The 27,968-nt window shown below is 44.6% G+C and overlaps 1 long non-coding RNA gene across 1 annotated transcript; it reads right to left on the bottom strand.

Moving 5' to 3' along the window:
- Positions 1–540: 540 nt before the first annotated feature.
- On the bottom strand, positions 541–27,212 carry LOC147108607 (uncharacterized). Its single transcript, XR_015080725.1, has 3 exons — positions 26,964–27,212; positions 5,318–5,371; positions 541–698 (listed from the first exon to the last, which is right to left on the bottom strand). It is a non-coding gene; the product is annotated as an uncharacterized LOC147108607 (long non-coding RNA).
- Between the last annotated feature and the right edge of the window lie 756 nt (positions 27,213–27,968).

Genomic DNA, 27,968 nt, shown 5'->3' with positions numbered 1-27,968 from the left:
GATTACAACTGAGGCAAACTGAAAAATGAAAAGCTGTAAAGCGTTTTGGGATGTGCTGAGGTTGTGAATGGTGCTATATAAATGCAAGTCTTTCCTTCTTTTTTTTATAAAAAAAACACTTTTCTATTAGATATTAGTAAGCCACAACCCCAGCCCTACGTTTAAGCAATTATTTTGGCTGGGGCCAAGGGGGAAGAGTGGGAGGGTAGAAATTAAATATTCTCGTCTGATGATGAGTACCAATCGTCAAAAATGCCCAGTATCGGACTTAAATGGATTTAATGCGAGTGGCGAGCTTTTAATGGTCATCCAGCAGAAAACCTGGGGCTTCAATTAAAGTATTAATAATATTTATATTTCAGAATATACTGACGTTGTAACCTTCATAGGTTCTGCTCTTTTGTTGAAACAAAATGGATGAAAGTTGTTCAGCGTTTTATAATATTGGGATCTGGAAGGAAGTAATCCAAACAAAGGGAACTTTAGAAAGAATTCTGTCTGCTTAGAAAAAAATGATTTCAAACCACAGCATAATTCGAATAGTCAGTTTTAATGTGTTTTGAAAACAAGATCATTCCTGTGGGTTTGTTGATGCAGCTAACGGACTACTCTCAGTCATGACCTTTCACCTCTGGAGAGCTGGGTTGAACCGCCTTAGTACTGAATTTCCTTTGTAGCTTCCAAACTATACACATTTCCTGTCATAGAACATTTGCAAAATTAATTTTATGTACATTCATAATGGTAGATGTTATAAAGCAGAATTATTCCCCCTTTATATTTGTGCAGCAAATATACATCTGAGGTAGCTTTGCAGCATCTGGTCAAGTACAACAGTACAGACTTATCTAGTCGATTGGATTTCAGAATAAAAACTCCCACTGCTTGACCTCAGTGTTGTCTGGGACGAGTATAAATGCCTGATGCTAATCTCATGTTCATTGCAGCTGGAAATCAAAATTTAGTGGATACATTGGGCAGGTAATTTAAAGCGTCCCAGTGTAGGAACTGACTCAGGCAGCCCTCTGTGCCCCAGGGGATCACATTCAGTTCTGGTCATCATGACCCCAACTGAATGTAATCGCGACAGTGCTAAAACATAAATTGGGTTTTAGAAAAAGGAATAGAACCATCGCACAGTACAGTGAGCTCCTGTTTTATTTGTTTAAGATACTGTTCAAGGAACATTGCTGAGATGCCACATCCCATTTACAATGAGTTCCTGCTGGAAGTAGAAGGTCACTACAAGCAACATTAAGTAGCAAGACCCAGTTACTACTGGATTAGTGTAACCATAGTTGAACCAGAACCAGGATTTGCTCAAGGTTTTTGCAACTACACAGTATAATAATGATTTTCCAAGTATAAATCTATACATATATTTGAAAGTGGAGAGGGCATATTGAGACTTGACAAAATGTAATGGAGAATTCCAGAAAGTAGCACTAGAATAGAGAAAAGATTATTTGTAAAAGTTTGCATAAATGCATGGCAAGTAATTATTCCCATTATCTCTTGGTCGGGTGTTGATGACATTTTGATAAGTTATTAGTTAAGTCAGCAGGAGATGTTATTTTTCATACTTGTAAATAATCACAGCTAGGTGATTTTCTGATCCAGCAGCAGGAGGCAGCCAATTAAATCTTATAATGTAGTTCAGAGTGAAGAGTGAGCTGATCATATTTCAAGATACATCTGGTAGTTTTGTTGTAAAACATAACTGGTTACAAGGCAGTAAAGTTTGGGGCAAACGTAGCACTTGCTTCGGTAGATGGAAACTTTAAAAGGGAGCTTCTGTAAAGGTTGAATGGGCAACTGCACGTTGCAGTGTGATACTAAACCGCACCGACTCGGAAAGGTTCCAGGCCCAATGTCCCAGTCTGTGTTGAGTTAGCTGATCTCAGGTGGCATGGCAATTTGGACAGCATAATTGGCTTAAGCATCCCTGAGAGAGGGAAGAAGCAACTATTTTCCTGCTCCCCATTGCTGTTCAGTGATCCCATGCTGGGAAGCGTGCATGTATGGATGTCAAGCAGTGACAGGATCATGCTTCGCTGTGATGCTCCCATGATTAAACATCCTTGCTATCTACGCTCAGACATGGTCCCTCTAATTTTAACTAGTCAAGTTTGAGAACTACTTTCCAGAAATAATGGGACCAAATAAATTTAAATAACTGTCAGTTGAATACAATACTGGAAAGTGTGAGGTTATGCACTTTGGCAGGAAAAATCATAGAGCAAGTTATTATCTTAATGGCAAGAAACTGGAAAGTACTGTAGTACAAAGGGATCTGGGGGTCCTGGTGCACGAAACTCAAAAAGTTAGTATGCAGGTGCAGCAAGTGATTAAGAAGGCCAATGGAATGTTGGCTTTTATTGCTAGGGGGATGGAATATAAAAACAGGGAGGTATTGCTGCAGTTGTACAAGGTATTGGTGAGACCGCACCTGGAATACTGCATACAGTTTTGGTGTCCATACTTAAGAAAAGACATACTTGCTCTCGAGTCAGTACAAAGAAGGTTCACTCGGTTAATCCCGGGGATGAGGGGGTGGTCATATGAGGAGAGGTTGAGTAGATTGGAACTCTACTCATTGGAGTTCAGAAGAATGAGAGGCGATCTTATTGGAACATATAAGATTGTGAAGGGGCTTGATCGGGTGGATGCGGTGAGGATGTTCCCAATGATGGGTGAAACTAGAACTAGGGGGCATAATCTTAAAATAAGGGGCTGCTCATTCAAAACTGAGATGAGGAGAAACTTCTTCACTCAGAGGGTGGTAGGTTTGTGGAATTTGCTGCCCCAGAAAGCTGTGGAAGCTACATCATTAAATAAATTTAAAACAGAAATAGATAGTTTCCTAGAAGTAAAGGTAATTAAGGGTTATGGGGAGCGGGCAGGAAATTGGACATGAGTCTAGGTTCGGAATGGTCATGGCCCTATGGGTAGTGGAGTGGGCCCAGGGGCTGTGTAGCCTTGTTCTGCTCCTACTGTGTTCTAATTCTGTGTTAGATTTCAGGAGATGGTTTTATTCCTGTTCCTGGCTGGGGTGGAGATCGCCTTTACAGAAGGTAAGTACTGTAGAAAATATAGGGACAGAGTGATCTCCTGGAAGAATTTCGATCGCCTAGATGGGTCGGAGAGGAATTTCCCAGATTTTTTTCTCCCAAATTGGCCATTGGGTCTTTATCTGGTTTTTCGCCTCTCCCGGGAGATCACATGGGTTCGGGTGGATGCAGAGTGATAGAAGATTTGAGGTTAGGATCAGATCAGCCATGATCTTATTGAATGGTGGAGCAGGCTCGAGGGGCCGATTGGCCTACTCCTGCTCCTATTTCTTATGTTCTTAAAAAGTCCAACAAGTGGTTTACACTTGATTTAAAAGGCTCAGCCCTCCCTTGGTTACCTGGGTTAGATAAAATGACTAAAATCGGCTAAGTTTGTATCAAAATAAACTAGGGCATCTATTTTCCGTGAGTGACAGAACTAAAGCAGCTAATACCATGCTAAATCTAGGACATTTTTGTCACAAGCAATATTAATGGAGTGAAAAGATCACAAACCAACTCATTAACTGTCTAGAAGATGGTTACTTAAGAGACATGTAGAGAGGGGAATATGAACAATGGCCCAGATTTTGCTGGAGCGGGGAATCTCATGGTGTGCCCAATTAGTTAGGCTTGATCATGCATGTTAAAGTTTTTAAAAAATTTGTCCACAAAGTTGTTGAGAGGGTGAGCTGATAATGGCACAGTGAGGGAAACAGGGCATCTGGGACCTGAGTGAACAGGGCAACCAACAGGGTATCTCCTTAACCAATGAGATTTAAGGATTGGAAAATAAACAGTGGAAGGACTGAGAAGGAGGGTGAATTAGAGTGGATGAATTCAATGTCAAATCAGATACAGAAAGAGAAATAAAGAGAGGGAAAGAAAGATTGGATTAAGAGAGAGAAAAAATAAAAAGAGACAGAAAGGAAAGGAAATAAGTATTTAAAATTTAGGCCTAGAAATTCAGTGGGCTGCGCCACCCGTTAGCGCCTAAAGAGGGCACTTAGTGGGTTTTACGCCACTGGCCACGCCTCCCGCTAAATTTAGCGGGAAGCTAATGGCGGCGCTAGCCGTTAGCGCTGCGCCGCTACCGATGACGTCATCAGTGTGCGCAGCGCCCCGCTACCGCCCCGATCGCGAAATTTGGTAGCGCCCCCTGCTTTAATGCCGGTTGCAATTTGCGACCGGTTCAGGGGGGCCTACCTGCGGCGGTAGAGGCGCAAATTAAAGGAGAGGTGCGGGGCGGCCATTTTTTTTTGCTGGCTGCCTGCCAGCACCTCTTCGCGCCACCGTCCCCGGCCTCCTGAGCACCCCCCCCACATTGTGCCAGCTGTGTCCCAGGAGCCCGGCACTTCTCCTCGGTGCCGGGCTCTTTTGCCGGCACTCGCGATCGCCGATCGCGTTGCAGCAGGCCCCTCCCCTTTAAGAAGGGGAGGAAGGCCTGCAGTACCGCAGCGCACCGTGCCGCAGCGTGTAGCGCTGCGGCACGTTGCGCTGCGATTTTCAGTTGCAGCACCCCAAGAGGGATGCGGGGCACCTTGAGTAGCGCTGCGCTTCCGTCTGGGGCGCTGAAACTGAATTTCCGGCGGGCGTTCGCGACTCCTTCCAGGGCGGTACTTCCGGCGCCCTGGTGAGACTGGCACCTCAAACGGGGCGCCAGTGAATTTCTAGGCCTTAAAATTTAACATTTTAAAAATTGCCTAAAACAATTCACAACTTGAAGGAATCAGACTCACAACTTATAATTGTTCATTTTCTGGGCAAGAGAGTTTGATCATTAACAATTATCACGTCGTTAAAAGGGTACTTACACTGTTAATTACTGGTCTTAACTTTATGTGGCAAGTTTAATGGGAAATTAATGCGCAAATACAGCAACTTCATGAAACTCACCGGGAGGTTAAAGGCAAGATGCTGTTTTCGCAAAGCTAACGGTAAATCGGCCAACGGCTTGTGGCGATTCACAATTCATGGGGTCTCTCTTTCTCGCTACAAGTTGCTGGCTGCTTTGCACATTAATAATGCTGTGCATCATTCAGGTGCTGCTATTTTCTCAGCAAAATTTGGCCCATTGGTGTTATTACATTAGCAAACTGGAAAAACATTGGTAATTGTTAACACCAGTAGTTAATCAGAGTGAAATGGCTTCAGTATATTTCCACTTAGAGGTTACTAAGCTTTGCTCAGAAGATGAATTGGTTGCATGAGCTCAGCATAAGCATATACAACAAATTTTTGGAGCTTTCTGTCAATCTGATCCAAACCTTTAGCAGTGGAGGTCAAAGGGACTTCGAGCACTTTCTCCACAACGGATGGATCTATAAGTGAAAAGTTAAACAGGTTGAAAGATGATTTGTGAAAATAGGCTTGGTTCGTGAAACGGTGAACTTGGCTGTCACTAGTGCTCCAATGGTAAAGAGAAATGAGTTGGAATGCTCGAATTTTGTTTGCTTTTCATAGTAGACATTAGCGAGGTGGTAAACTGACAGTTTTTGATTTGGAAGAGTGATTTAGGAACTTTCCCAATATGGCCAGAACAAGTTTTAAACTACGTAACACCCCGCGAGAAATAGTCACCTTTCAACTTGCTAATTGAAAGCTGATTCAGTTTCTGATTTTTCTTTTCTGGACGGATCCCATGAGTGTGGTGGAAACATTTAAATTGTGCTTTATAATGCATGATGCTCCAATATTTCATTTTAGGCAGGAATTCATTTATGATCTATGGCATGTAGGCTCCTTTACTTTGCATGTAATGAGTAGAGTATGTTTGTTGCACAGTGCTCAGAATTCATTTCTGAGGTATTCCCAGGCATCATTAATATCAGGTGTAAGCTTTAAGCAATGCCAGCTTACTGCTGGCAAATCCTGCAGCAAGACATTATGATTAAAATGGTTATGACCAGGTAGTAAGAACATGACGTGAAACTTGAGTGATGAATTTTTCTTGTGCTTAAAATATTGATTACTTAGATTTATGGCCATAAATCTTGAGTTTGTTCTGTGATCTTGATTAGGAGCCTCAGATCTAAGAGTAGAATAGTTTGAGCTAGCTTGTCAGTGAACTACCATTTTGCGTTAACTGAAAATACTTTAATAAAAATGTCATTTTTCAATTCAATATATTTTCCTCGACATATGCAATAGTTCAACATAGATATTATTAAAAAAACTTGCTTGCAACCAGACCTGCATATAATAGGACAAGCTATACCAGTGCTGATTAAGTCAATACTAAATTGGCACTTGATTTGCTTAAATCAGATTGACATTATAAATAGATCTAACTGTACTTAATTTGGAAGGACATTCACGTGGTAACTGACAGATAACAATGCCTGTACATCATTCACAGAGAGCCTACAGGCGGCCATTTTGGGCACCTGAGATAGTTTCAGTTTTTTGAAAGTTTGTGACCAATGTCAATGTTGTAAGAGAAAAAAAATATTGCTTATGGAGAAATCAAAGCAAGAGAAAATGACCACAAATAACATTTAAAAAAACCTTACTGCCATGAAGGATCAAAACTGCAGCAGATAATTGGGTTGAGTGATAAAAGCTGCAGGCAGATGTAAAAGGTTCCATGGAACTATTTGAAAAGGAGCAAGGGAGTCCTGGCCAACATTTGTCCCTCAATTAACCATACCAATAACAGTTTAATTGGTCATTTATCTCATTGCTGTTTGTGGGACCTTGCGTTGTGCGAATTGGTTGCCGTATTTCCCTAAATTATAACAGTGACTTCACTTCAAAAGTAATTAATTCACTGTGAAGCCCTTTGTGACTCCCTGATGTCATGAAAGACGCTATAAAAATGCAAGTTCTTCCTTTCATGATAAAAATGAACAGATACAAGATGATTTTAATTATATTTTCAGCCAGGAATGTTGAGATTAGTGATTCAGAACATTTCTGTTACTCAAATCCTTCTGTACTTGATGACCACAAAATAAGTGACATGAGGTGCTATACAATATAAAAGCTAGGAACTTTGGAACTTGGCCTTATTGATGTTGCAGTATAGATGATCAGCAATGCTGGATATTTCCAGCATGGTTGAGGAGGTGGAAGGATCAACGTCCATCTTGCTTAGCTCTATCAATCTGAAGCTATTCAAGACTTTAAAAGAAAGTAGTGATTCAGGCAACACTATGGCTCCTGGCCTGAAAAAGAAAACAAAAAAAGTACCTGTTTGGACCTCTTCATCTTCCCAGCAGATCCTGACTCCATGGCAGGAAAGCCACAGCAGCTTCTCTGCTCAACCGCAAGTTAAAATTGTAGTTGGAGCCTAATGACGTCATCAGACTGATCTGCATATTTAAAGAGGTGACCTGCCAGTTTTGGGCAGCAGAAGCCTGCATAAAAATCTCAGTCAGTGGAATCCAGATGTTTCAAAGGACGGTAAGTAACCTGTACCATTTTAACTGCCCACCTGGTTTCTGCTGAGTGGGTAGGGTAAAAAAAAATAGCTGGGCAGCACGATTTAAATGGACCATGCTATTGGCATTGGTGTCCTGTGGGAGTGGAATCCTAATAGGTGATATATTGAAATAATAACAGCAATTTTCGAAAGACTTTAAAAAAATTAAATCAATTACTTGACGTTGAAATGCATTATTTTTACCATTGACCCGATCACAGAGACGAGAATGGCGGTGGCGCCCAGCATGTATGCAAGAGACAAGGGTGAAGTGTTTGAATGGGCCTTCAGCCAAAAGTTCCAAGTGAATGATTACTCAGCCTCCTTCTAAGATCCCCACCATAGCCCATTGTTTGTCAATTCGGTTCATGCCACATGATATTAAGAAATAAGTACACGGGACTCAGAAAAGGCTATGGGCTTTGATAACATCCTGGCAGTAGCTGGCAGTGCCGAACTCGCTGTCCCCCCGCCCCCTTACCCAAACAATGTGAAAAATTACCCATGTATGTCCCATCCACACAAATATACCCTGGCCCTATCAGCCTCCTCCCAATTATCAGAAAAGCAATGGAAGACATAATCAATATGGCAATGACCATCTCTAATAAGAAAAGGTCCAACTGCCTCCCCTTGAATACATCAGCACTACCATTGTTGGGTTCCCCACCATCAACATAATGAGGGTCACTATTAACCAGAAGCTAACTGGACCAGATTACAAGAACATGGGTAGCCAGGCAAGCTGGGTAGAAACATAGAAACATAGTGTAGTGTATGTACCTTGAAGAAGGAACTATATTCTGCAGCCCCTGTATACTGCAGTACCAGTAGTGACCACCCCTGTATATAAGCCTGTGTAGTAACTTTGTATAGTAGTTCCAGTTTTGTCTCCATTCAGTAAACACCTGTTATAACCAACTTCTGCAGTCCGTGTCTCAATTACACACGGACATTACATTGGCGACGAACAGATCCGAACTTACCTACAGTTCTGCACCACCTCACGGGGATCCATCCCTGAAGCGAAGTTATTAGAGGTCGAAGCCAGAAGGAAGAAATCCGAAAAAAACAAACAGAAGAAACGGGCGTCGACCATGGGCAACCGCCCTCTGATTCATCGAATTCGAAGATTTGCAGGAGAGGCTGTCGAGAGCTGGGCTTGGTTATCCAGTCTATGGTGTTCCAGCTAATCGGGCTGGTGGCAGGTAGTACACTGATCCTTCCTGGGCTGCGGCGGGCTAGAGCTTGATCGGGTGGCTTTTCAACGGGGCCGAGCAGCGTTGTCGGGAAGAGGAGAGAGAGAGAGAGAGGGTGGAGCACACAGGGCGCGGCCGGTGCTACGAAGCCGGGCAGCGTACAGACCTGAGAAGAGGGAGGGAAATGTCCCATAGGGTCTGCTCTGAAGACGGGAACAGTAATTAAAATAAAAGAAAAAGAAATTAGAAGCGCAGAAAGCCGCGAGGAGCTGTAGTTTGCCATGGGGACCGCGGAGAGCGGCGCTGGCAGCAGCGGAAAAGGCAGAAAGCGCGGGAGGCGCCATCTTAATCCAGCGGGGAAGAAGGCAAAGCGTGGGAGGCGCCATTTTGTTCAATCGGGGAAGAAGGCAAAGCGCGGGAGGTGCCATCTTAGATCTCCAAGATGCCGAAGACTGGCAATATCACTGCCTTCGATAATGCAATAGAAGACTGGACCACGTATGTGGAAAGAGTCGAAGTATATTGCAAGGCAAATGAAGTAGCCGATGAGAAAAAGGCATCGGTACTACTAAACTTAATGGGCGCAAGAACGTACGGCCTATTGCGGAACCTGATCACTCCAGTCAAACCGATGGAGAAGAGTTTTAACAAAATTGTTGATATCCTACAGGAACACCTAAATCCTACACCGCTGCTGATAGCAGAAAGATTTAAATTCCACAAGAGAAATCAGCATAAAGATGAGAGCAATGCTGATTACCTTACGGAACTACGCAAGCTATCAAAGCACTGCCAGTTCGGAGCAGGACTGGCAGATACCCTATGGGACAAATTTGTCTGTGGACCCCTGAGTGAAGGAACCCAGAAGAGGTTACTCTCAGAGAAAGAGCTGACGCTAGATAAGGCTTTCAGCATGGCAGTATCATACGAAGCAGCAGCAAGGGGAGCTGCGGAAATACAGCAAAAGCCACAGGAATACGGCACCCATGAAATGACACAGGGATTTGAAAAATGTTATCGCTGCGGCAGAACAACCCATGACCAGAAGGACTGCTGGTCCAAGGACAAAACATGCAGGCAATGCGGAAAGATGGGACACATTGCACGAGTTTGCAGGTCCGGGAAGAAGACTAACGACAACAAAAAGACTACTAAGGAAAAGTACAGGAAAGTACAAAAGATGACAGACAGTAGTTCCGAAGACCAGAAGAGCGATAGTGAATCCGGGAACAAGAGACTAAGCTGTCTCAAACTACACAACGTAATCGCAAAAGAGGATCACCGAACCATTTGGGTCACCCTCACGATAGCAGGGTCCCAAGTCAAAATGGAATTGGATACAGGATCAGCCCTGACCGTCATGAATCGACGAGAATATGAGCGGCTATTCTCACACTTACCCTTGAAAGACACATCCATTGTCTTGAAGACATATATGGGGCAGAAAGTATACCCCAGAGGGAAAATGAGAGTGCCTGTCGAATACAACGGCAAGGAAATACAGAAATTGTATCTGTACATACTGCAAGATGGTGGACCACCGTTATTGGGACGTGAATGGATCAGAAAGATAAGTTTAGACTGGCACTCCATTCAGGCACTGACTGTGGCTGGTAAAAAGGATGACGACGTCACACCTGAACGATTGTCAAAAATTTTAGCTAACGCTAAAGAGGTATTTCAACAAGGACTGGGAACTCTTAAAGGCGTAACCGCCTCGATGAAAATAGAAGAGAATGCAATTCCCAAGTTTTTCAAAGCAAGACCGGTACCGTATGCAATTCGCCCAGCCGTCGAGGCAGAGCTGGAGAATCTGGAGAATGCAGGCATGTTATCTAAGGTAGACTGGAGCGAGTGGGCGACACCCATCATTCCTGTCATGAAGAAAACATTAAATAATAAGTCTGAGGAGCCAAGGAAGGTTCGCATCTGTGGGGACTTCAAGGTGACTGTGAACCCAATCCTTCACACAGTACAGTATCCTCTTCCGAGGATAGAAGATATTTTCGCCTCACTATCTGGAGGGAAACGTTTTACAAAAATTGACCTAGCGCAAGCATATTTGCAGATGGAGGTTGAAGAATCCTCTAGGAAGTATCTCACGACAAACACTCACAAAGGTCTTTACCAGTATAATCGACTGGTATTCGGAGTAGCATCAGCTCCGGCTATATGGCAAAGAGCGATGGAACAAGTCCTGCAAGGGATTCCGGGGACTCAGTGTTACTTGGACGACATCCTAGTGACAGGTGAAAATGACAGTGAACACCTTGCCAACCTAGAGCAGGTGCTCACTAGACTAAGAGAACATGGGCTACGAGCCAATCGCCCCAAGTGCGAGTTTTTTAAGAAACAAATATCGTATTGTGGCCACGTGATTGATGAAGAGGGGTTACATAAGACCCCTGACAAAATTGAAGCGGTAGTTAAGGCTCCAGCGCCTGAAAATGTGTCACAACTGAGGTCATTCCTCGGATTGGTGAATTACTACCATAAGTTTTTGCCCAATTTGTCCACAATTCTGCACCCACTGAATGCCCTGCTACAAACTGGAGTAGCATGGAAATGGAGCGATGAATGTAAGCGGGCCTTTCAGAAGTGTAAAGGCCTGGTCACTTCAAGAGAAGTATTGGCTCACTACAACCCATCACTACCGATAAGACTGGCGTGTGATGCGTCTCCCTACGGCGTTGGAGCGGTACTGTCACATAAATCCCTTGATGGTTCAGAGAGGCCGATAGCTTTTGCGTCACGCTCGTTAACTGCAGCCGAGCGTAACTACGCCCAGATTGACAGAGAGGCCCTCAGCCTGGTGTGGGGGGTGAAGAAGTTCAATCACTACCTGCACGGACAGAAATTTACTCTACTAACTGATCATCAACCTCTTGTCTCCATTTTCAACCCTAAGAAGGGCGTCCCGATAATGACAGCACAACGGCTACAGAGGTGGTCCCTTTCCCTAGGGGCACACCAATATGACATCGAGTACAAAGGAACTAAACAGCATGGGAATGCTGATGGATTGTCGCGCCTACCGTTGCCGACGGTGGAAGAAGCACCTGCAGTGGATCCTGTGGAGATATTCCACTCGACCATAGTCGAATGTCTACCTGTGACGAATGCAAACATAGAAAAGGAAACACGAAATGACCCGACACTCTCCAGGGTCTATGATTTAACGGTGAAGGGATGGCCAGCACATGGCGAACCACTGTTGCCAGCATTCTCGCCGAGAAGAGAACAGCTGTCAGTGTGCCGAGGAACCTTGATGTGTGGATCCAGAGTAGTAATTCCACCCAAATTGAAGGATAGAGTGCTCAATGAGCTTCATGAGGGTCATCTGGGAGGGGTAAAAATGAAGAACTTAGCCAGAGCGTTTGTGTGGTGGCCGGGAATCGATAGGGAAATCAAAGAGATGACCAAGAGCTGTACAGGATGCCAGAAGGTCCAAAACGCCCCACCACAAGCCCCTCATGGGAGTGGCCCTCATCTCCATGGCAAAGGGTACACATTGATTTTGCTGGTCCATTTATGGACTTGATGTTTTTAATTGCGGTGGATGCACATTCAAAGTGGCCAGAGGTAATAAAAATGTCCTCAACCACCACAGAAAAAACTATCACAGTCTTACGAACCATATTCGCCAGAAATGGGCTGCCTGAACAGATTTGCTCCGACAATGGACCGCAGTTTGTGTCTGAAGAGTTCTGGAGGTTCTTAAAGAACAATGGTGTTAAGCATTACACATCCGCCCCATATCATCCAGCCACCAATGGATTGGCTGAGAGGTTCGTTCAAACATTCAAGAAGGCTATCAAGGCAATGTGTAATGAAGACATACCCCTAGAACACAAGGTGGATAACTTCTTGTTTGCCTACCGGAATGCGACACATGCGGTTACCAACCAAACTCCAGCCATGATGTTCTTCAATTGAAGACTAAGATGCCGCTTGGATTTGCTTAAGCCAAACATCAGAAGAGATGTGGAGAACAGGCAGTTTCAGAATATGAATGAAAGGCCAACCAGGAGTTTCAAGATAGGTCAACCAGTTTTGGCCCGGGACTACCGCACAGAGAAATGGCAGCCAGGAACGATCTGCACACGGCAAGGACCTCTAATGTATACCGTGGACGTTGGAGAGAGCATTGTAAGACGCCATGCTGACCAGATTCTAGAGTCACTGGAAAACGTCAAATCTACACCACGATCCTATACACCTGGTGATGAAACCAAAGTACCAATTGCATCTACCTCAGAATCGGTGATATTGGAAGCAGACGAACCAAACAACGACGTTCATCCCGAATCAACTTTGCCAGAAGAACCTGATACCCCAAAGAGGCGTTATCCGGGCAGAATCAGGAAGCCTCCTCAAAGCCTGAATTTATAATTGATTAACTTCAGCTAATGTATATAGCAACTGTAATTGTAAATATGTTATTTAATTATTAATCGAATGTTATGTACTGTTTAGCTAAAAGGGGAGGAATTGTAGTGTATGTACCTTGAAGAAGGAACTATATTCTGCAGCCCCTGTATACTGCAGTACCAGTAGTGACCACCCCTGTATATAAGCCTGTGCAGTAACTTTGTATAGTAGTTCCAGTTTTGTCTCCATTCAGTAAACACCTGTTATAACCAACTTCTGCTGTCCGTGTCTCAATTACACACGGACATTACACATAGAAGATAGGAGCAGGAGTAGGCCATTCAGCCCCTCGAGCCTGCTCCGCCATTCAATGCGATCATGGCTGATCATCCAAATTCAGTAACCGGTCCCTGCTTTCTCCCCATACCCCTTGATCCCTTTAGCCGTAAGAAATATATCCAACTCCTTCCTGAATATATTTAATGAATTGGCCTCTACTGCCTTCTGTGGTAGAGAATTCCACAGGTTCACCACTCTCTGGGTGAAGAAATTCCTCCTCATTTCTGTCCTGAATGGCTTACCCCATATCCTTAGACTGTGATCCCTGGTTCCGGATTCCCCGACCATCGGGAACATCCTTCTTGCATCTAGTCTGTCCAGTCCTGTCAGAATTTTATAAGTTTAAATAAGATCCCCTCTCATTCTTCTAAACTCCAGCGAGTACAAGCCCAATCGTCCCAATCTCTCCTCATACGTCATTCCTGCCATCCCAGGTATCAGACTGGTGAATCTTCGCTGAACTCCTTCCATGGCAAGAACATCCTTCCTCAGATAAGGTGACCAAAACTGCACACAATACTCAAGATGTGGTCTCACCAAGGCCCTGTACAACTGGAGTAAGACATCCTTGTTCCTGTACGCAAACCCTCTCACTACGAAGGCCAACATACCATTTGCCTTCTTAACCGCCTGCTGCACCTGCATGCTTACCTTCAGCGACTGGTGCACAAGGACACCCAGGTCTCATTGCACTTCCCCTTCTCCCAATCTATTGCCATTCAGATAATAATCTGCCTTCCTGTTTTTGCCACCAAAGTGGATAACCTCACATTTATCCACATTATATTGCATCTGCCATGCTTTTGCCCAATCACCCAACCTGTCCAAATCATCCTGGAGTTTCTCGGCATCCTCCTCACAGCACACACGCCCACCCAGCTTTGTGTCAGCTGCAAATTTGGAGATATTACATCTAGTTCCCTTATCTAGATCATTAATATATATTGTGAATAGCTGGGGTCCAAGGACCGATCCCTGTGGTACCCCACTAGTCACTGCCTGCCACTCGGAAAAAGACCCGTTTATTCCAACTCTTTGCTTTCTGTCTGCCAACCAGTTCTCTATCCAAGTCAATACCTTGCCCCCAATCCCATGTGCCTTAACTTTACACGCTAATCTCTTATGCGGGACCTTATCAAAAGCCTTCTGAAAGTCCAAATGCACTACATCCACTGGTTCTCCCTTATCTATTTTACCAGTTACATCCTCAAAACATTCCAGTAGATTAGTCAAGCACGATTTACCTTTTGTAAATCCATGTTGACTTTGTCCAATCCTGTCACTGTTTTCCAAGTGCTCTGCTATTACATCTTTTATAATGGACTCTAGCATTTTCCCCACTACCGATGTCAGGCTTACCAGTCTGTAATTCCCCACTTTCTCTTTACCACCTTTTTTGAATAGTGGGGTAACATTAGCTACCCTCCAATTCATGGGTACTGTTCCAGATTCCATCGAATGTTGGAAGATGATCAGCAATGCATCTACTATTTCTAGGGCCACTTCCTTAAGTACCCTAGGATGTAGATTATCAGGCCCTGGAGATTTATCGGCCTTCAATCCCATCAATTTCCCTAACACCATTTCCCTACAAATACAGTTCCTCCCTTTCATCAGACCTTATGTTCCCCAACATCTCTGGGAGGTTATTTGTGTCCTCCTTTGTGAAGACAGAACCAAAGAATGTATTTAATTGGTCTGCCATTTCTTTGTTCCCCATTATAAATTCCCCTGATTCTGACTGCAAGGGACCTACACTGGACTTCACCAATCTTTTTCTCTTCACAATATCTATAAAAGCTTTTACAGTCAGTTTTTATGTTCCCTGCTAGTTTACTCTCATATTCTATTTTCCCCTTCTTAATTAATCCCTTTGTCCTCGTTTGCTGAATCCTAAACTGCTCCCAATCCTCAGGTTTACTGCTTTTTCTGGCCAATTTATATGTCCTCTCCTTGGATCTTATGCTATCCCTAATTCCCCTTGTTAGCCACGGTTGAGTCACCTCTTTTGTTTTATTTTTATGCCAATTTGGGATGAACAAATTCTGTAATTCATCCATGCGGTCTTTGAATGTTTGCCATTGCCTATCCATCGTCAACACTTTGAGTGACATTCCCCAATCAATCCTACCCAACTCGCGCTTCAGACCATCGTAGTTTCCTTTATTTAAATTCAGGACCCTAGTCTCTGAGTCGACTACTTCATTCTCCAGCTTAATGAAGAATTCGATCATATGATCGCTCCGACCCAAGGGGCCTCGCACAACAAGATTGCTAATTAATCCTTTCTCGTTACATAATACCCAGTCTAAGATGGCCTGATCTCTGGTTGGTTCCTCCACAGTATTGTTACTAATTTGGTTAGCCCAATCTATATGTAAATTAAAGTCACCCATGATGACTGCTGTGCCCTTATTGCACGCTTCTCTAATTTCCCTTTTAATGCCATCCCCAACCTCCGCATTACTGTTTGGAGGTCTATATACCACTCCCACTAACGTTTTCTGCCCCTTGGTATTTCTCAGTTCTACCCATACAGATTCCACTTCATCAGAGCTTATATCCTTCCTTACAATTGTGTTAATCCCTTCTTTAACCAGCAATGCTACCCCACCTCCCTTTCCTTTTTGCCTCTCTTTCCTGAATATTGAATACCCGTGGATTTTGAGTTCCAAGCCTTGGCCACCCTGGAGCCATGTTTCCATAATCCAAATCAAATCATATTTGTTTACCTCTATTTGCGCAGCTAATTCATCCACCTTATTATGAATGCTCCTCGCATTTAGGCACAAAGCCTTCAGGCTTGTTTTTTTAACGCTCTTAGGCCTATTAGAATTATATTTACTGTGGCCATGTTTGATTTAAACCGTTGATTTCTGTGACTGCCACTTTTGTTTTTCTCCTTCCCATCTTTTGCTTTTATGCTTGTTTCCCTTTCCTCTGTCCCCCTGCTCAGGTTCCCAGGTAGTTTGTAATGAGTTTGAAAATAACAACTTCTGATTGTTCTATTGGAGTGCGAATTTACCAAGAGCTTTCCATATCAGGTACTGTATGTACATTTAAGCAGGTGCAGATAACTTAAAAAGTGACACATATGAAGACAACAAACAGGAAAAGACCAGCTGGTCCATCATACCGTCATGGTGCAACAGATGCACATCAGCTCTTCATTCCGCCCACACCCCCTACCAGCCAGCCACACAGTCTCCTGGAAAATGCAAAAAAAAAGAACAAAAACTCAAGGCTAATTTAGCAGGGAATTTTTTTTTGGGAAGTTCCTCTTTGACTCCTGAACCCAATCAAACAAGTTTCAGGAGGCCAGAGACCGGGAGGCAGATCCACCAATACCCCACTTACCTCCTCTACATAGTGATGCCGGCCACATCCAACTCCTTTTTGAATGTTAGCTGCGAATCCACGCTCAGTGCAAAAGCCAGCAACTTATTTGATTAATATGCTACTTATCTGTAGATTTCTACCCCATATAACCATACAGTTTTCTGTCCAATAGGTTCGGCTGACCTAAATTACCTTGACTCCTCAATGCTTTAATCTATGAATGCTGATTTTACTAGAACAAGACAACCATTGATACAGTTTGGTGCCATTATAGTACTATAAAAGAAGAATCACTGGGAGCAAATATTTATCATTCACAGTTCTTACCTTTACACCTGTCCCACATTTTTTTGTGTTATTTATCTTCTGAACAGAAGTTTCTGCTGTTTAGCATTTTCTCCCCGAGTGCATCATGTATTACTTTATTTTTCAAATTTGGAAACCAATACTTTAACTAGCTGGCCTTGTTTTCCTAAACTGGAATCATTGGCAAACACTACGATGAGCCAAATGCATTTATCACTGTACTGGGGGTGGTGCCTGGGATATGCACTCAGGATACTGGTTAGCAGAATGTCAGCCCACCCAAGTTACAAGTAGTGCACTCCTGCCAGAACGGCAAACGTGATATATGTAACTCTACCGCTTAGAACACCAAATGACGGAATAATTAAGGAATAAAACTGCTTGAAAATAATAGCATAAGTAAGAATAATAGTGATGCTTCTAAAATAGGCATTTTATACTTTACCTTTGAATTAAACATTTATACTGTACACTAGTGGAAATATCAGTCACAAGGACCCAGCTTTGTTGATATTTGCAACAAGGCTGTTATCATTGCTAATATTGTTGAACTTGGCAAAGACCAGTCAAACCTTTAGCATTTATATTACCAACATGGCCTTCCAGCCGTGGGGTTAAAATGTTATTTCAGTATACTATAGCTTGAAAAATAATATTGTGATTGGATCTACTTCTAATCCCTTTGCAGCATTCGAAATCCTCAAAGTAGAAATTTAGGTGCAGCTATTTGGTCATCTAGGACCCTAAATAAATATTACATTTTTTTTAAGTTGTCCAGAAAGTTATTACAAACTTTCCATTTCAAACACTTTAAAATGTAGAGTAGTAATTAGAAACCACTTCACTCTTTTAGCAAAACATGCATAAACAAAAACTCGGAAGCAAAGCCTCTTGTGGAAGAGATTGACGTATGGTGCTTTATTCTCTGCCTTATTATATGTTCCAACATCTTGTGCCGGATTAATTGTGCAAACAAGGTCCTTCAAAGCCCTAGTAGCAATGTCAGGAATGAGGTAGAAGCAGTGCAAAAGTATCTGCGGGAATGTAGGGAAAATGGACTCGCATTGGTAAATGTCGATGCACGAGAAATAGCAGAACAGATATGAGCATTAATGGAACTCCCTGAGGAGAGACAAAAGAGACGCATCTTCTATTATGTGGCGCAAGTCGACCCCACAAAAACATCCGTAGAGAGGTCCCGAAGGGACTTCTTTCTTTATGTAATGGATATGGCGTTGTCCAGCCTCACTGAACGGTTTAGTCGGGTTGAGTGTTTCTACGCTCCATTTGATTTTCTGCATACCCGCTGAAGAAGTAAAGGTTATCCATGAAGCTACCCTAGATGAGCAATGCAATAATCTTCATTCACAATGGGCGATATTGATCCATCTGACATAGTACTTGAAATACATGCAGCTGTTGACGCTTTTTCATTAAAACTTTCATCAACTCCATTTGATATGCTTGATTATAGCTACAAAGAAAGATTCCTAGACCTTTATCTTAACCTCTGTATTGCATTTAGATTTCTGTTGACGGTGTCTGTGACAGTTGCATTAGGTGAATGAAGCTTTTCCAGACTGAAATTGCTAGAATTATTTAAGGTTGTCTACGTCGCAAGATCACCTAAACGGCCTGGCAGAAATCTCGATGGAACTTGAAATTTGTCGACTACTCAGATTTTACACAGGATGTCCTGCAGCTAAATCATAAAAAAGCTAGTTTTCATACAACTCATACACTGAAATAACATTGGTGTTTCAAAACATTTATAATCGTTCAATGTCATTTACTCATGTTATTTATCGCTTATCCTTGTCAACTATTGATCAGCAAGCATGTCTTTTCACGATTGTACATGTGCAGATTAAGTAGGTTGTATTTAGTATCATTGTCTAGGCAAATACCTCTCCTGTCTAAGTCACAAATCCATTGCCATTTCTTGATTGCTGCTAGGTCAAAATCATGGAATTTGCTGCCTAATAACATTGCGAGAGCACTATCAGCACAAGGACTGCAGTGGTTCAAGGAGATGAGCTACCGCCACTTTTCCAGAACAAGTAGGGATGGCTGATAACTGTGGCCTTGGCAGCATCGGCCACTTCTTGAGAACAAATGTAAAAAAAGAGCTTGTTTGCCTTGAAAGGTGATTGAAAATGGACCCTCTAGGAGGTATGTAAGAATTTTGCAATGGCATAACTAAAGTAAATCTGGAGCATTACTTTAATATAAGCCAAAACAGTAGAACAGGGGCATAAGTTAAAATGGGTGAAATATCAATTTAGGACAAATGTTAGGAAGCAAGAGTGATCTGGATTGGTCTTCTGGGATGGTGAGATAATTCAAGTTAAATAACATGTTGGTAGAATGTAAGCTTTTATTCTAGATGGATAAGCCATAATGGGCATAAGAACATAAGAAGTAGGAGCAGGAGTAGGCCATACGGCCCCTCGGGCCTGCTCCGCCATTCAATAGGATCATGGTTGATCCGAACCTAGACTCACGTCCACTTCCCTGCCCTCTCCCCGTAACCCCTAATTCCCTTATCTGCTAGGAAACTGTCTATCTCCGTTTTAAATCTATTTAATGTTGCAGCTTCCACAGCTCTCTGGGGTAGCAAATTCCATAGATTTACTACCCTCTGAGTAAAGAAGTTTCTCCTCATCTCAGTTTTGAAAGGGCAGCCCCTTATTCTAAGATTATGCCCCCTAGTTCTAGTCTCACCCATCAGTGGAAACATCCACACCGCATCCACCCGATCAATCCCCCTCACAATCTTATGTTTCGATAAGATCGCCCCTCATTCTTCTGAACTCCAATGAGTAGAGGCCCAACCTACTCAACCTTTCCTCATACGTCAACCCCCTCATCTCCGGAATCAACCGAGTGAACCTTCTCTGAGCCGCCTCGAGAGCAAGTATATCTTTTCTTAAATATGGAAACCAAAACTGCACGCAGTATTCCAGGTGTGGCCTCACCAATACCCTGTATAACTGCAGCAAGACTTCCTTGTTTTTATACTCCATCCCCCTTGCAATAAAAGCCAAGATTCCATTGGCCTTCCTGATCACCTGCTGCACCTGCATACTAACTTTTTGTGTTTCATGCACCAGGACCCCCAGATCCCTTTGTACTGTAGCACTTTGCAGTTTCTCTCCATTTAGATAATAACTTGCTCTTTGATTTTTCTGCCAAAGTGCATAACCTCACACTTTCCAATATTATATTCCATCTGCCAAATCTCTGCCCACTCACTTAGCCTGTCTATGTCCTTTTGCAGGTTTTTTATGTCCTCACTCACTGCTTTCCCTCCCATCTTTGTATCGTCGACAAACTTGGATATGTTGCACTCGGTCTCTTCCTCCAAATCATTAATATAGATTGTAAAGAGTTGGGGTCCCAGCACTGACCCCTGTGGGACACCACTAGTTACTGATTGCCAGCCCGAGAACGAACCATTTATCCCAACTCTTTGTTTTCTGTTAGATAGCCAATCTTCCACCCATGCCAGTATATTGCCCCCAATCCCGTGATTTTTTATCTTGATCAGTAATCTTTTGTGTGGCACCTTGTCAAATGCCTTTTGGAAGTCCAAATACACTACATCCACTGGTTCCCCTTTATCCACCCTGTATGTTACGTCCTCAAAGAATTCGAGCAAATTTGTCAAACAAGACTTCCCCTTCATAAAACCATGCTGACTCTGTCCTATTAAATTCTGTTTATCCAAATGCTCTGTTACTGTTTCCTTAATAATGGACTCCAACATTTTACCAACCACAGATGTTAGGCTAACTGGTCTATAGTTTCCAGCTTTTTGTCTACTTCCCTTCTTAAATAAGGGTGTTACATTAGCAGTTTTCCAATCTGCCGGGACCTTTCCTGAGTCCAGGGAGTTTTGGAAAATAATCACCAATGCATCCACAATCCCTACCGCTACTTCTCTCAAGACCCTAGGGTGTAGGCCATCAGGTCTGGGGGATTTATCCACCTTAAGTCCCATTATTTTACCAAGTATCACTTCCTTAGTGATTTGAATCGTGTTTAGCTCCTCCCCCCCCCATTGCCCCCTGTTTGTCGAGTGTTGGGATATTTTTAGTGTCCTCTACTGTAAAGGCTGATACAAAATATTTGTTGAGCGTCTTTGCCATCTCCATGTTCCCCACCACTAGTTTCCCGGTCTCATCCTATAAGGGACCAACGTTCACTTTAGCCACCCTTTTTCTTTTTATGTAGCTGTAGAAACTCTTGATATCTGTTTATATATTTTTTGCTAGTTTACTTTCATAATCTATCTTCCCTTTCTTAATTAATCTTTTAGTTATTCTTTGCTGGCTTTTAAATGCTTCCCAATCTTCTACCCTCCCACTCGATTTGACTACTTTATGTGCCCTTGTTTTCAGTTGGATACTATCCTTTATTACTTTACTAAGCCACGGATGGCTGTCTTTTCTTTTACTCCCCTTTTTCCTCAGTGGAATATATTTTTCTTGAAAGATGTGAAATATCTCCTCGAATGTACACCACTGCTCTTGTACCGTCTTACACTTTAATCTGTTTTCCCAGTCCACTTTAGTCATAAATGTAGGCATAATTGTATCTATCTTGTGATGTCATGAACCAGCAGCAGGAAGGACCCCCCACCAGTGCTATTTAAAGGGATCATCAAAAGCTTTTTGGTTAGTTGCTGATTGATTTCTACTGGCTCTTGGTGAGTTTGTGCAAGTGTTTGGTGGTTTGTTATCTTATTTGAAGTTGCTGAAGTCTCCAGGGAGTGGTGTGGCAGGTTACTTTAAGGCTTCTGTTCAGACCAGTTGCTCCCAGGCATGGGTGCAGTAGTTTGTATCCACCTTGTCCTGCAAGAGGGAAGTGTGTCAGTGAGTGTGGTGCAATGTGTTTGGGTGATGCACCTATCATGGTTGAATAGCTGGCAGTGTGTGCAAGCTGTGAGATGTGGGTGTGAGGCTTTCAGCAGTATTAAATGTGTGAGGGTGAGCTGAAGCTATAATGTAAGGTATGAGTTGTGATTGATAGAGATTGTTGGTAGGTGAGTGAAGGAGGGGGTGGTGAATTGAACAGTGTCTGAGCCTAGTGGTTCACTTGTAAGGATATGGCATTTGAAGATGAACTCACTGACCATGACCACTCATATCAGGTCATTAAATGTCCTGCGGCACTGCATCCAGGTCCTCAGGGCTAGACTTATCTGCCCCCATTGCCTTCTTACAGTTTGTCTGTGAGGGCCTCCTGGCCTCATGTGCATACAGGACATCTCTCCTCCTGTCCATCCCCTGTACCAGGGCCTCGAGTGCTGCATCAGAAAATCTGGGAGCCCTCTCTCTGCCATGTTGCGCCATCTTCACTCTTCCTGTAGGTCATACACTCCTGTACAATGACTTCCAGTACCTGCTGAAGCCAGAATGCACCTCCCCTTTAAGAAGTGCAGGCTAGATTTAAATGGTGCTAGCCTCGCACAAACTTGGGGCCCCCCTGTTGAGGCATGCAGCCACTCAGCAGCGCATTCAGTTCTGGGCTGCACACCACAATCATTATAATTAGCAGGCAGCACGAAGTTTGCATGCTGCTGCATTACTTTGAACGGGCGAGGGTTGATCGCGTATCATGATCCCCGCACCTGTTTTCGGGGACAATCGAATTTTAAGCCCAAGAAATTTGCAAAATTCAAAGGGATCCACAAAAATTGTGACAGTCAATCAAACAATTCTTGCAAATGCATGTTAATTATATAAATCTTCCATTTCAAAAGCAGTTATGATAGACTCCTGTGTAAATCAGGTACAAAGTATATCCCAGGAGGAGCAAAATAAAATTATACAAACTAGACTTCTGAGAGGAGGAAAATGCCAGATAATAACTGGCAATAAGCAGAAGCATTAAGTAGGAATATAGGACCAGAATTTTTTGCAATGGCACATTCGGTGACATACGCCATAAATTATCCCGTTTTATGTCCTGATCTTTGCATTGCGAAGTAATGCCGAAATTTGCTGGAAAAATAATTTGAATATGTCACAGTGAATATTGGCGAATCAGTGACCTCAGATGTGGCCCTGCCAATGACTTATCCCAAAAGCCGATCACATGCCACTATAAAAAGCTCAGAACAGGTGCCATGCCCCAGAGTGAGGCTTGGGAGTGTAAGGCAAGTGTCATCATACTGCACCTGCCTTGGCTAAAATCATTTAAAATCATGTAAAACATTTGATTTTAGTTCAAAATTGCTGTAAAACACTGCAGAAAGTAAATTTCCAATCTCTGAACAACCCCATTTTTACAGAGTTAAAATAACGCCAATAAAAGACCTGTAGGCCATACTCGAGGAGATGGAAAGGTGATGTGAGTGGCTACTGGGGATGTCGAGGGGGCAGGCCAAGATCAGCCAGGCAGCATGGAAGGAGGTGGCAGTGGCCCTGAGTGTGACTGCATTGACACCACGGGCTGGGAAATTACACGGAAATTACAACAACCTGACCAGGGCAGCCAAGGTAACACACTCGCCACACTCTTAAAAAGAAACACTGCAAATTTCCCTTTCTTTGCCATTGCTGCCTGTTCTCCTGAGTATTGCCAGCCAGTTCTGGTTGTGTTTCAAGCTGTTTCAGAGGAAATTCTTGTTTAGGGGGCTTCAGAGGATCTCTCAGCAGCAGGTGACAAATAGGTGGCGGCCTTTACAGGCAGAAATTTGAGATGGACAGGTGTGTACAGGCCAGATGTGTTTGTTTACTCAGGGCAGCACCCAGCAGCAAATGTGTTTATGATCTGCTTGAATATGGCAGAGAGGCTTTTAAAAGTGTCTGGTTATTGAATTAGGCAGAAACAGGTTTCCACCCAAAGACATATTTACATTGTCTGGAAAGTCCCCATATAAAGCGGCAACTGAGCAGCAGAACTCCACCTCAGCATGCCGCAAGATGAATCACTTATGTTATCTTCAGGGCAACCGACCGTCCCAAGACTGTATATGAGGATGGACACAACTGCACCATTCTAACCTGTTGTCTGTACTTCCCACGGGTCCACATGGTTCTCAGGACCCAAGGGGAGAAGATGATGAGGGGGATATGGAGCAGGAGGACAAGAAAGAATTGCATCAGGAGGATGAGGAGGCTGAGCAGCCCCAGGAGAAAGCCGGGAGATAGGGGTGTCCCCACACTGCACAGAAAAAGTGCTGAACTGAAGGAGCAGGGAAAAAAGGGCACCGGAAGTAGCAGACCTGGTGGGAGCGCAGCGAGAGCGGAGCATTTAAAAGGAGCAGTCCCGAGTGGTAGGGGCCTGAGACCGGAAGGAGCGGATCTGGTGGGAGTGCAGCGAGGGCGGAGCAGTTAAAAGGAGCAGTCCTGAGCGGCAGGGGCCTGAGACCAGAAGGAGCGGACCTGGTGGGAGCGCAGCGAGAGCGGAGCAGTTAAAAGGAGCAGTCCCGAGCAGCAGGGGCCTGAGACCAGAAGGAGCGGACCTGGTGGGAGTGTAGCGAGAGCGGAGCAGTTAAAAGGAGTCCCGAGATTATGCAACTCAAAAGAGGCAGTTTTTGAAAAAGTGACGTCAGCGTAAAAAAAAGTGACGTCGGCACAAGGGAAGGAGCTGATTGGTGAGTAGCTGGTGAGTGTATATTTTTTTAAGTTTATAAGTTTATTTCTGCTAAGTTAGTTAATAGCACATTAAATAGAGGGAAAGAGCTGATTGGTGAGTAGCTGGCGAGTGTTTTTTGTTAAGTTTTAAATTTATTTCTGCTGGGTTATGTAGTGTATGTGCCTCTAAGAGCCCCATGTGTACTGTAATGCCGGTAATGGCCGCTCGGGCTATATAAGCCTGTATATTGTGTTGTATCAGTTAGTTCCCCTCCAGACTTTGTTTAGTAAACACCTATGAAACCAACTCCTGTCTTCAGTGTCTCTATCAACACACAGACACAACAGTGGCGACGAGGATGGGATTCGAACCCACGCGTGCTGTATGGCTGTATCATACGAAGCAGCCGCAAGAGGAGCTGCAGAGATACAACAAAAGACACAGGACTTCGGCACCCATGAAATGACACAGGGTTTCGAGAGATGCTATCGCTGCGGCAGATCCACCCATGACCAGAGGGACTGCTGGTTCAAGGACAAAGCATGCAGGCAATGCGGAAAGATTGGACACATTGCACGGGTATGCCGATCTGGAAAAAAAAATCCACAGACAGGAAAAAAAAAATCAATAAAGAAAAGTACAGAAAGGTACAAATGATGACGGACAGTAGCTCCGAAGACCAGAAGAGCGATAGCGACTCCGAAAACAAGAGACTAAGCTGTCTCAAATTACATAATGTAATTGCCAAAGATGATTACCAGACCATTTGGGTTACCCTCACGATAGCAGGGTCCCCAGTTAAAATGGAACTAGATACAGGGTCAGCTCTGACCGTCATAAATTGACGGGATTGCGAGCGGCTATTTCCGCATATACCTTTAAAAGACACATCCATTATCTTGAAAACATATATGGGGCAGAAAGTATACCCCAAAGGAAAAATAAGGGTGCCTGTTGTATACAACGGCAAGGAAATACAAAAGTTGTATTTATACATTCTACAAGATGGTGGTCCACCGCTGTTGGGACGTGAATGGATCAGGAAAATACGTTTAGACTGGCACTCCATTCAGGCACTGACGGTGACCAGTAAGAAAAAAAACAACGATGACGTCATACCTGAACGATTAAAAGACATCTTGGCCAACGCCAAAGAAGTGTTTCAAGAGAAACTAGGAACCTTGAAAGGCATCACCGCCTCAATAAAAGTGGAAGATGCAGCAATTCCCAAGTTTTTAAAGGCAAGACCGGTGCCATACGCAATTCGTCCAGCAGTCGAGGCAGAGCTGGAGAATTTGGAAAAGGCAGGCGTATTATCCAAAATAGATTGGAGCGAGTGGGCAACACCCATCGTTCCAGTCATGAAGAAAGCATTGAATAATGATAAATCTGAAGAACAGAGAAAAATTCGCATTTGTGGAGACTTCAAGGTGACTGTAAACCCGGCCCTTCATACGGTACAGTATCCTCTTCCGAGGATAGAAGATATTTTCGCCTCACTATTCGGAGGGAAACGTTTCACCAAAATTGACTTGGCACAGGCATATCTACAGATGGAGGTTGAAGAGGCCTCTAAAAAATATCTCACGATAAATACACACAAAGGTCTGTACCAGTACAATCGACTGGTTTTCGGAGTAGCATCTGCTCCAGCTATCTGGCAAAGAGCTATGGAGCAAGTCCTCCAAGGGATTCTGGGGACTCAATGCTACCTAGACGACATCCTTGTAACAGGAGAAAACGACAACGAGCACCTTGCCAATTTGGAGCAGATGCTCACTAGGCTGAGAGCACTACGAGCAAATCGCCCCAAGTGCGAATTTTTCCAAAATCAAATATCATATTGTGGCCACATCTATATATATAAATCGGTACTTCTGTCATTCTGTCTATCTGTCTGTCATCGCGTGTGCGTTGCGGGTATGCACTCGAAAGTTACAGGGCGTACCTACGCGCGCGTTACCTCCAAAGAAAGCTTACGCTTCCGAGACGGTTTTAAGCGTATTTACGTTTCGGCCAGGCTAAAATTGCGCCCGCGGTATCCCAAAAACCTTCAACATTCCGCTCATTAGCATCTCATTATCCGCTCATTAGCGACAGAGTGACCTCGAGCTCGACCAATCGTACGCCGGGTTGCTGGCGTGTGCCGCCGGGCCAATCGGTGCGCGTGTGGCCGGGCTTTATCGTTCTGAACCGAGGTGAGTCGCCGCCATCTTGATTCCAAACTTTTCCTTTCTTTTTCCCGCTTTCTGCGTCTTAAAAAAAAACGTTGCTTTTAAAACACATATTGTTTTAAAAAAAAATGATTTAGAAAGTAATTAACTTATCTAATCTCATTCATTTTCCTACCTTTCCCCGTTTTTCCAGGTAGGCCTAGAAGCCTCGGCGTCTCCTCCGCACCCAAGCCCGAGCTAGGCACCTCCCGGCCCCACTCGAAGGCTGGAGAGCCGAGCCTCAGCCCAGCGGCGCTAGGGTGCGCGCGCAGCAGGAGCTGAGACGTCTCTCTCTGCCGGGGCTTGCTGAGCGTCCAGCGTTACCCTGGCAACCGGGCCCGCCGGACGTATCGCACAGCCGCAATCGGCGGTCTTCACCTCGGGGGGAGGGGGGGGCGGCCGCGACCCTCGGGGGGAGGGGGGGGGGGGGCGCGACCCTCGGGGGGGGCCGCGCGCGCAGCAGGAGCAGCTGAGACGCGGCGTCTCTCTCTCTGGCTTGGTCAGCGTCACGGTTGCCCTGGCAACCGGGCCCGCCGGCCGAGAGAGACGCCGCGTCTCAGCTCCTGCTGCGCGCGCAATCGGCGGTCTTCACCTCGGGGGGGGGGCGCGACCCTTGGGGGGGGGGGGCGCGACCCTCGGGGGGGGGCGCCCCCCGCCCTTCCTCCCCTCCCTCCCCCCCCGCCCTCCATCCCCCCTCCCCTCCCCCCGCCCTTCCCCCCCTCCCTCCCTTCCTCCCTCCCGCCCTCCCTTCCCCGCCCTCCCCCCCTCCCCCGCCCTCCCTTCCCCTCCCCTGCCCTCCCTTCCCCCCCCTTCCTTCCCCCCTCCCTTCCCCGCCCTCCCCCTCCCCCCTCCCTCCCTTCCCCGCCCTCCCCCTCCCTCCCCTCCCCCCGCCCTCCCTTCCCCTCCCTCTCCCCTCCCTCCCCCCTCCCCTCCCCTCCCCCACTCTCTTCCCCCCAGTCGCTCTCTCTCTTCCCCCCAGTCGCTCTCTCTCTTCCCCCCAGTCGCTCTCTCTCTCTCTTCCAACAACAACATGCCTTCGAAAAAGCCTCGGCACTGCCGGGCACTTCAGCTAGTAATTAATAAGGAAGGGTTACATAAGTCACCTGAAAAAATTGAAGCGGTCATAAAAGCCCCAGCACCT

This window comes from Somniosus microcephalus, chromosome 13 (assembly GCF_052327205.1).
Source record: "Somniosus microcephalus isolate GS21.2 chromosome 13, FLI_Smic_1.0, whole genome shotgun sequence".
In the NCBI taxonomy this organism is placed as follows: domain Eukaryota; kingdom Metazoa; phylum Chordata; class Chondrichthyes; order Squaliformes; family Somniosidae; genus Somniosus; species Somniosus microcephalus.
The sequence above is the reverse complement of the archived record's forward strand: the minus strand, read 5'-3'. Positions and strand labels throughout refer to the sequence as shown.